The sequence below is a fragment of the Ursus maritimus genome, unplaced genomic scaffold (assembly GCF_017311325.1).
Source record: "Ursus maritimus isolate PB19 unplaced genomic scaffold, ASM1731132v1 scaffold_1, whole genome shotgun sequence".
Taxonomy (NCBI): domain Eukaryota; kingdom Metazoa; phylum Chordata; class Mammalia; order Carnivora; family Ursidae; genus Ursus; species Ursus maritimus.
The window spans coordinates 12,441,739-12,451,952 of NW_024423343.1; the positions used below are offsets into that span (position 1 = coordinate 12,441,739).

Sequence of the window (10,214 nt, forward strand, 5' to 3'; positions counted from 1 at the left end):
TCGTGGATGAAAGACAAATATAAAAGACACCTCACTGAAAATGTTTTCTAAAGATTTTATTTATGCAAGTGTTAGGGACCATATGCTGAACCTTGCAGTGTAGCATGCAGAGAGCCCATCTTCCAATGGCCCAGGGGATCTTGCCCAGATTTATGAAATTATTTAAAGTTATTCCAAATAACCAATTCTCTCTAGTCTATAGAACCAAGTACAGTATTAAAAAGAAATCTATCCCAAGTAGGAATAAATCACCTACATTATAAAAAGCCAATGTATTTGTTATATTTTTTAATTCTCCTTTGGGTCAGTGATGTTTGTATGCATTACTATTACCCCAAGAATGAAATGTATATTGGCTTGGAGCAGAAATATTATTCCTTCTAAGATCCATCTGGCCATTTGCAGTTTTACCTATTGGCAAGTTTCCAAAGAAAATCCAACGTGGGGGCACCTGGGTGGCTCAGTCGTTAAGCATCTGCCTTCAGGTCAGGGCATGATCCCAGGGTCCTAGGATCGAGCCCCACATTGGGCTCCCTGCTCTGCTAGGAAGCCTGCTTCTTCCTCTCCCACTCCCCCTGCTTGTGTTCCCTCTCTCACTGGCTGTCTCTCTCTCTGTCAAATAAATAAATAAAATCTTAAAAAAAAAAAAAAGAAAAGAAAAGAAAATCCAACATGCTCCAAAAATAGATCCCCTCTTATATTTAGGATTGCATATAAACTTTCAAATGTGTTGTCAATGCACTCAAAATGCTTAAAGTTCTTAAAAAGCTCTCCATTGTTCTCAAGCAAAAGCATACCTTTAAAAAATGATTTATAAGGTCCTCTGTGATCTGGCCCTTGCTTGCCCAACTTGTTCCATCTGTCATAATTGTCCTGTCCCTTGGTATGCTCGGATTAAGCTGGATTTATTTCAGTTCCTAGATTGCGTCACACTTTCTTGTTTCTTGTGCATTGGTACATGCTGTTCCCTATGCTTAGAACATACTGCCTCTTCTTCTAACCAACTTCTACTCAACTTTGAAGGTTTGGCTGAGATATCCCATTCCATCTGGGAACTAACAACATCACAGCAGTTTTCACAGTGACGATGGTACAATCACCTGTTCATCTTGGTAGGGGATAGAAGCTGAGTCTCTCATTTCCCTTTCCATCACCAGGTCCTCACATATAAAAGGTATACATTGAACATGCAATGATGAATATCACACAGTTCCTTTTTGAACATTATTATATTTTCACAGGATGAATTTGATTCTTCCCTTAAAATAGTTAAGTAGAAAACACCAAGAGATTTGGACCCAAAATGCTCTGGTGTTTGGGTCCTGCATTTGCTGTGAATGTGATCTGTAATGAGTTACTCAACCTCTCTAACCCTTAGTTTCTTCAGTTGTAAATGGGGCCAATAAAAATATCCTTGTCACTAGTTTAACTTCAGGAACAAATTAGGTCATGCATATGAAAGCATTTTTTGAGATGATGAAGTGCCATATATATGTCAGTTATTTTATTGTTCATATTTCAGCAGAAGTCACAAGAGTAACATTTGGTGATAGTTGAGTTGTCACTTCTAAAGCTCTATCAGTACCTACCAACAGTAACAATAAATGGATGTACAAAGTAAAAGCAGTATGCTTGTTATGCAAATAGATTATCATACGTCCTGAGTTGCTAATTTCAAATGTATTTTTGCTCCACCTATTAAAAAAAAAAATTCCAGAGGCATCACCATTGTAACCTGTAAGTTTCTTATAGCTACAAGCATAGATCAATCAAAACCCTTCCCACATGGATTTACTTAAAATTAAGTTGGCCAGATCTATTACAGAGATTTTTTTAGTCTCCTTATTATATCATTGGATATCACCGAAGTGAAGTTTTGAGTAATGAAAAAAGTATAATTGGGGATTGAGTTAGCACCAAGATCAATAGAGGAAAAACTATTTTTTAATGGATTTTCAAAGGGGCTCTCTAAGAAGAGCCTCCATTTAGGAAATGGTGACATTTGACTAATTAAAACCTGAGACATCTCCAATGGCTCAGCTTCAACAACATCTTTTCTTTTGACTGTCAAGGACTGTCTTTAAATAAGGTGTGTTGGGCTCATTGATTTGCATGAATTCTTCTGTTTTCTGTCATCTAAAAGTCTAAAAGTCATGTCTTACAATTTGGAATGTTTATGGGCTTTGACAGTTCCCATCTGCTGCGGGGATGTCTAAGGGCCCCAAGCCTAGTTGGCAAAACTCAGTTAATCTTTGTTTTTACTTGATATGATTTAAATTATTTATAGTGGTTATGTCTCACTGATTATTAGAGAGATTTTTTTTTGATGACACAAGGATTTTCTGTCACCATTTTCCAGATGATGAATAAATGCAAGGTAAAATGACACACACTTCTTATTAACATGAACTTTCGGATATTGTGATTATAATTAGCTGGACTGTGGTCCCTTCATTAGTTATTTATTTATTCACCTTCATTTTCCACTTCATTTTGGAAAGGATTTGTGATGTTGTCATTTCATTAACAAAAGTGCAAGGACAGTTGGATCAGAAATGTCAAGTATTCAGAAATTGACGACCTTGAAACAATCACCCTTACAACTCCACAGAGCAAAAATTTAACTATGGCAGAATGGCTTTCTATAAGAAGGGAACTAGGCTAGAGGTCAGCCATCAATGTCACAGGTGTCAAGATGCTGACTCACATGCCATAGTTGCTGATTATTTATGCTGGACATTCATGCTCTCTGTACTGCTTTACTAAATAAATATTTATTAAGAACCTACTGTGCCAGTCATTGTCCTTAATACTGAGAAAAGATAAAGAAAACAGAATATAACTATCCTCATGGAGCATACATACTAATAAAACAAGTCAAGCAATAAATAGCAAAAAAAAAATTTTTTTGAGGATTTCTGTGAAGGAAATACAAAGAACTATGTCTGAGAACAATGGAGATGGGGAGGTCAGGCAGACAGACTGTCGCCTGAATAAATTTCCAGTTGCTCTGTTCCTGTGTTTGTTGTAAAATACCCTTTCAAATTAAAATGTGAGGTTGTGATATTATATAAACAATGAACCTTGTGCTCTAATGTTATGGATTTAGGTCTAACTTTTCACCTGTTATAAAATGATCTTTCTTCCCAAAGATAATATTGGCTACCTGGATGTAGGCAATATTTCAATTCCAGTTACTGGCTTTGTAATAATAAAATTATGCTACATAATATTTATTAAACTCTTATGCTAAGCATAAATTACGTCATTCAATCTTCACAGACCATGAGATAGGTTATTTTTCTTTAACATTTAAATTCTCATTTCTTAGCAAATTTCAATTACATAATAGTGTTATCAACTATAGTCACCATGTGGGGTGCCTGGATGGCGCAGTCAGTTAAGCATCTGCCTTAGGCTCAGGTCATGATCCTAGGGTCCTGGGATGGACCCTCTCTTTGGACTCCCTGCTCACTGGGGAGTCTCCTTCTGCCCCTTCCTCTGCCCCTCCACCTGCTTATGCTCTCTCTTGTTATCTCTGTCACTAGCTGTGTCTCTTTCTCTCAAATAAATAAATAAAATGTTTAAAACAAAAACAAAACATTTGTGTGTGTGTATGTGTCTATCTATATCTTGATATATAATATCTTGATATATATTTTATATATCAAGATACATATATGTATATATGCATGTATATGTATATCTATCTATATCTATATACTCATAACTATCTCTATATATGTACACACATGTATATTTGTATCACATCTTTATCCATTCATCCATTGATGGGCACTTAAATTGCTTCCATGCATTGGCTATAGTAAATAATGTTACAGTGAACATGGGAGTGTGGATATCCCCTCAATATCTTCTTTTCATTTCCTTTGGATATATACCCAGAAGTGGGATTGTGCAGTCATATGGTAGTTATATTTTTTAATTTTTAAGGGTCTTCCATATTATTTTCCATAGTGGCTGCAACAACTTACATTCCCACCAACTGGGCACAATGGTTCCCTTTTCTCTACATCCTTACCAACTCTTGCAATCTCTTGCCTTTTTGATAATAGCTATTCTTACAAGTGTGAGGTGCTATCTCATTGTGGTTTTGATTTGCATGTCCCTAATGATTAGTAATGTTCAACTACCCATGTGCCTGTTGAGCATCTGTATGTCTTCTTTGGCAAAATGTCTATTCAGTTCCTCTGCCCGTATTTGAACTAGGTCTTGTTTTGGTTTTGCTTGTTGTTGTTATTGAGTTGTGTGAGTTCTTTATGGTTTTTTTATATTAACACTTTATCAGATATATGATTTGGAGGTATTTTCTCCCATCACATAGGATGCCTTTTCATTTTATTGATGGCTTCCATTGTTTTGCAGAAGCTTTTTAAATTGACGTAGTCTCACTTGTTGATTATAGCTTTTGTTGCCTTTGCTTTTGATATCAAGTCGAAAACACCATTGCAAAGATTGATGTCAAGGAGCTTATCTTTTATCTTTTCTTTTAGAAATATATGGTTTCAGTCTTTTAATTTAGGTCTAATACATTTTGAGTTGATTTTTTTCATGGTGTAAGAAAGGGTCCAGTGTATCTTTTTTTACATGTGCTATCCAGATTTCCCAACACCGCTTATTGAAGAGATTATCCTTCCCCCTTTGCATATTCTTTGCTCCTTTGTCATAGATTAATAGGCTATATATGCCTGTGTTTATTGCTGGGCTCCCTACTCTGCTCGATTGATCTGTATGTCTGTTTTTATGCCAATAGCACAGTGCTTTGATAACTATAGCTTTGTAATATAGTTTGAGATCAGGAAGTGCAATACCTCCAGCTTTCTTTTTTCTCAATATTGCTTTGGAAATTTGGGGTCTTTCATGTTTTCCTTTTGCATTGTTTTAGTATCATTTGTTACATTTTTTAATCATTTTGTTCAAGTACAACGTGTAAGTAATAGAATGCACAAATCTTAAGTGTACAATTTAATAAATTTTTATGATGTGAATACACCAGATATAACATTACCAGTGACCAGAAAACAACCTTGTACCAACTCCGGTTATTACCTTTTCCCAACAACAGCCACTTTCTTGAGTTCTATCACATTTGATTAGGGAATTTCTTGTGAATATACATTCTTTTACATTGGGCTTATTTTTTTTCTCAATGGTATATCTTGAGATTCGTCCTTGTTGTTATATGAAGCAGAAGTTTGTTCCTTTTCACTGATGTATGTTATTCTAATGTGTGACTATACCATGATGGGTTTATCCCTTCTACGGTTGATAGACATTTGATTATTTCCAGCTTTTGGCTCAGATGAATAAGAACTATGGGCACTTTTCTTCATGTATATTTGTGTACATAGGTACTTGTTTCTGTGGGTGGACATTTAGGACTGGACTTGCTGATTCACAGGGCATGCATATATTCAGCTTTAGTAGATATTGACAAATAGTCTTCTACTTTGTCAGAGAAACCAAACCATTACGAGTGATATAGAAGAAGAAATTGATTATAGTAGTTGAAGCTGGAGAAGCAGTCTATTGAAGATGCTGTCATTATGTCTAGTGTTGAGCTCCAAATCACTCCAAGTCAGCCAGATCAGCAGCTGGGGAAAAAAATAATAAAGTTGAATTCAGAAGAGAACAAGAACGAACTGGAACTCACAAGGAAGAGCTAGAACCCTTTAGGAAAAGTTGGAACCCTTGAGAAAATCTCTAAACTGTTAGGAGAAGGCAAAACCTACTTTTTGTCACTTGCCATCTCCAGTCTTGAGGATGTGGATCAGCGACAAGAATAGCTGGTATTGTTCGCCCTGGAGGTGCACACATATTTGGCCCAGGCCTTGGAGAGGCTGAAGGAAGAGATCACCCAGAGCTGACAAGTTGTAAGCTGGAGATCAGTGACAACACGTAATAACTGCCACCATGCCTGACTTCCTGCAATGACCTTCAGAGCAAAAGGAATATGACTCCTGATTTACTCCGGCCATCTGAATATCACTTGTAAGGTCTTTTCCTACAATGTTAACAAAGAATCTTATGAGAAAAGAACTTCTGTAAAACCTAGTTTCAGCTTAGTTGTGTCAACAAAGGACAAAGCCACCCTTGTCATCTTGATATTCATACATACCTTTTCTAACTAAACTTCTTTTTTTTGTTTTAACTATCCTTAGAGAAAGACAATTATCATATGATTTCTCTCATCTATGGAACATAAGAACTAGGAAGATCGGTAGGGGAAGAAAGGGATAAAGAAAGGGGGGATAATCAGAAGGGGGAATGAAGCATGAGAGACTATGGACTCTGAGAAACAAACTAAGGGCTTCAGAGGGGAGAGGGTGGGGGAATGGGATAGACTGGTGATGGGTAGTGAGGAGGGCACGTATTGCATGGTGCACTGGGTTTTATACGCAACTAATGAATCATCGAACTTTACATCAGAAACCAGGGATGTACCGTATGGTGACTAACATAATATAATAAAAAAACATTAAAAAAAGAAAGAAAGAAAAATCATCTTTCTACCTAACATAATTCAACTATCTTTATGCAACTCAAAATGTGCTATCCATCTCCTCAAAACAGAACATAAAATCCTGTAATTTATTTTTTAGGTTGTGTTATTTACTCTTCTAGTGGAATTATGTGCTTATTTTGAAATTCTGAGTTTAAATCCTGAGATATAAGTTCAATGTCTATGGTATATCTTATGGGAGGTGGTTGAGAGATGGGAGAGAAAAAAAGAAGTTGATTAATATTTATATAAATAGAGTCATATCAAAATAAAGAAGGGATAGTCATAACTTTCACAGACTTCATTGCCACATGGAACCACATTATTGCAGCTCATTATCTTTCAGCATCATGCTTATTGTTACCGTTAGCAAACTCTCAGCTGGTCACAGTTCCCTACTTGGTGTGGTGACTTAAACTTTTACTCCTAAAGGATCTGGGCTATTTATAGTCTTTCCTATATTGGGTTATAATTTTCTACTGATTCTTTTTCCTTTCCAAGTTGTTATTTAAATTCTCGTTAGTTAACATACAGTGTGAATTTAGTTTCAGGTACAATTTAGTGATTCATTACTTCCATACATCACCCGGTGCTCATCACAAGTTGTGCTTCTTTATCCCCATCACCTATCTCACCCCTCCCCCAGCTCCCCTCCCTTCTGGTAACCATCAGTTTGTTCTATGTAGTTAAGAGTCTGTTTCTTGGTTTCCCTCTCTCTTTTTCTCCCCTCTACGTTCATTTATTTTGTTTCTTAAAGTGCACATATGAGTGAAATCATGTGGTTTTTGTCTTTCTCTGACTGATTTAACATAATACTAGCTTTATCCATGTTCTTGCAAATGGCAACATTTCATTCTTGTTTTATGGCTGAGTAATATTCCTGTGTGCGTGTGTGTGTATGTGCGTGTGTATACCACATCTTCTTTCTCCACTCCTCAGTCACTGGACATTTGGGCTATTTCCATAATTTGGCTATTGTTGATAATGCTGTTATAAACATCACGGTGCATACATCCTTTCAATTTAGTATTTCTGTATCCTTTGGGTGAATACCTAGTAGTGCAATTGCTGGATTGTAGGGTAGTTTTATTTTTAACTTTTTGAGGACCCTCTATACTCATCCCCCAGAGTGGCTGCACCAGTTTACACTCCCACCAACAGTGCAAGAGTGTTCCCCTTCTTCTGCATCCTTGCCAATAACTGTTGTCCTGTGTTGTTCATTTTAACCATTCTGACTGGTGTGAGGTGATATCTCATTGTAGTTTTGATTTTTATTTTCCTGATGATGAATGATGTTGAATATATTTTCACGTATCTGTTGGCCATCTGTATGTCTTCTTTGGAAAAATGTCTATTCTTGCCTTCTGTCCATTTCTTAACTGGATTATTTGTTTTTGGGGGGTTGAATTTGATATATATATTTTTAATTTTGGGTACTAACCCTTATCAGATATGTCACTTGCAAATATCTTCTCCTATTCAACTAAAAGTTGCCTTTTAGTTTTGTTGATTGTTTCCTTTGATGTGCAGAAGCTAATATCATCCGCAATGGGGAAAAAGAGCTTTTCATCTATGGTCAGGAATAAGACAGATATGTCCACTCTCAACACTGTTATTTAACATAGTACCAGAAGTCCTAGCCACAGCAATCAGATAACACAAAGAAATAAAAGTCATCCAAATTTGCAAAGAAGAAGTCAAACTTTCACTATTTGCAGATGACATGATATCTTACACAGAAAACCCAAAATGGGGTGTCTGGGTGGCTCATGGGTTAAGATCTGACTCTTGATTTCAGCTCAGGTCATAACCTCAGAGTCATGAGATCAATCTTAAATTACTTTAAAATAAAAAAAAATAATTACTTTAAATTAAATACATTTTAAAATTTATTACAGTTGCAGAAGCCATATTTCAAGATTTCAATGTGGCTCATGTCTACCATATTAGACTACACAGATTAGGGAACTGCACTAGATAGTCTAGAGACCAGCAGAATCCAAAATTTTGTTGACAGAAGCAAAAAATTTTGCTAGAGGAATGCAAAAGCTAATGGTGAGAAGAGTCTCCATTTCCACTCATTGATTCTTGGACCAATGAATTTTGACTAAAAAAAGCAGTACTACATAAAGGTTGCTGATTTACAACATACACTGCATCCTGAAGGACCCTATTTCAGATGTTCTCACCAATTGAAGTCATAATTGAATCTTTAAAAAGCCATTCCACCATGCTATTAATAAATCTGCTTCAGGATGATGGGGGAGGTGGTAAGAGACTGTGTCCCTAATCAGAACAAAGCCATGTGGAATACCATGATGTTGAATAATGTTTTCTATAAATCTTTGAATGAATGTTTTTGGCAGAAAACTTATGCAACATAAGAAGTAGGAAGATCGGTAGGAGAAGAAAGGGAACAAGAAAGGGAGGGGTAAACAGAAGGAGGAATGAACCATGAGAGACTATGGACTCTGGGAAACAAACTGAGGGCTTCAGAGGGGAGAGGGGTGGGGGAATGGGATAGGCTGATCATGGGTATTAAGGAGTGCACGTATTGCATGGTGCACTGGGTGTTGTACGCAAGTAATGAATCATGGAACTTGACATCAAAAACTAGGGATGTACTGTATGGTGACTAACATAATATAATAAAAAATATTATAAAAAAATAAATAAATAGCATCCAAAAAAAAAAAAAAGAAAGAAAGAAAGAAAACTTATGGGCAAAAAAAGACAATCTGTAATCAAAGTGTCTATTCTATTGAGACTAGTACTGCTTCTTCCATTGTAGAATGGTCCAATGTAATCAACCTGTACCAGTTTGCTGAATGATGTCCTCAGGAAATGGGGGGAATGGTGCAATACTGGGGATTCAGCATTGGTTCTACTGGTGGCAGTATGGGCATTTAGCAGTGCTTTAGCCAAAATTGCATTGGTGGTGGTAGTTTAGGTATTTGAGCCCATATGTAAAGTTTATCCCTAAAATCATAGCTATTTTGTTCATGGATCTATTGGACAAGGATAGCAGTGTCTGTGGACAATCTGACTGACTGACCTCCATAGAATGGGTCATATTGTCTAGATGATCGTTAAAATCCTCCTATTTATACTCGCTTTGGCAGCCTATATACTAAAATTGGAATGATACAGAGAAGATTAGCATGGCCCCTGAACAAGGATGACATGCAAATTCATGAAGCATTCCATATTTTTAATATCTACCATTTATATCAACATGGATAGAATTGGAGGATATTATGCTAAGTGAAATAAGTCAATCAGAGAAACACAATTATCATATGGTTTCACTCATATGTGAAACATAAGGAATAGTGCAGAGGACAACAGGGGAAGGAAGGGAAAACTGAATGGGAAGAAATCAGAGAGGAAGACAAACCATATTAAGACTCTTGACTCCAGGGAAACAAACCGAAGGTTGCAGGAAGGGAGGTGGGGGGGGGGGATGAGGTAACTGGGTGATGGGAATTAAAGAGGGCACATGATATCATGAGCACTGGGTGTTATATCCAACTAATGAGTCATTGAACATTATATCAAAAACTAATGATGTACTAAACCTTGGCTAATTGAATTTAAATTTAAAAAAAAAGAAAATAGAAAAAAAGAATTAAAAAAAAAATCCTCTTGTTTGAGGTTACTCTCTGCAAGTGTTCACATGAAGAGCAGCTAT

General features: G+C 36.3%; 1 non-coding gene across 1 annotated transcript; it reads left to right on the plus strand.

Annotated features, from left to right (window-relative positions):
- The first annotated feature begins 9,633 nt into the window (after positions 1–9,633).
- On the plus strand, positions 9,634–9,736 carry LOC121099993. Its single transcript, XR_005831719.1, has one exon. It is a non-coding gene; the product is annotated as a U6 spliceosomal RNA (small nuclear RNA).
- Positions 9,737–10,214: the final 478 nt, after the last annotated feature.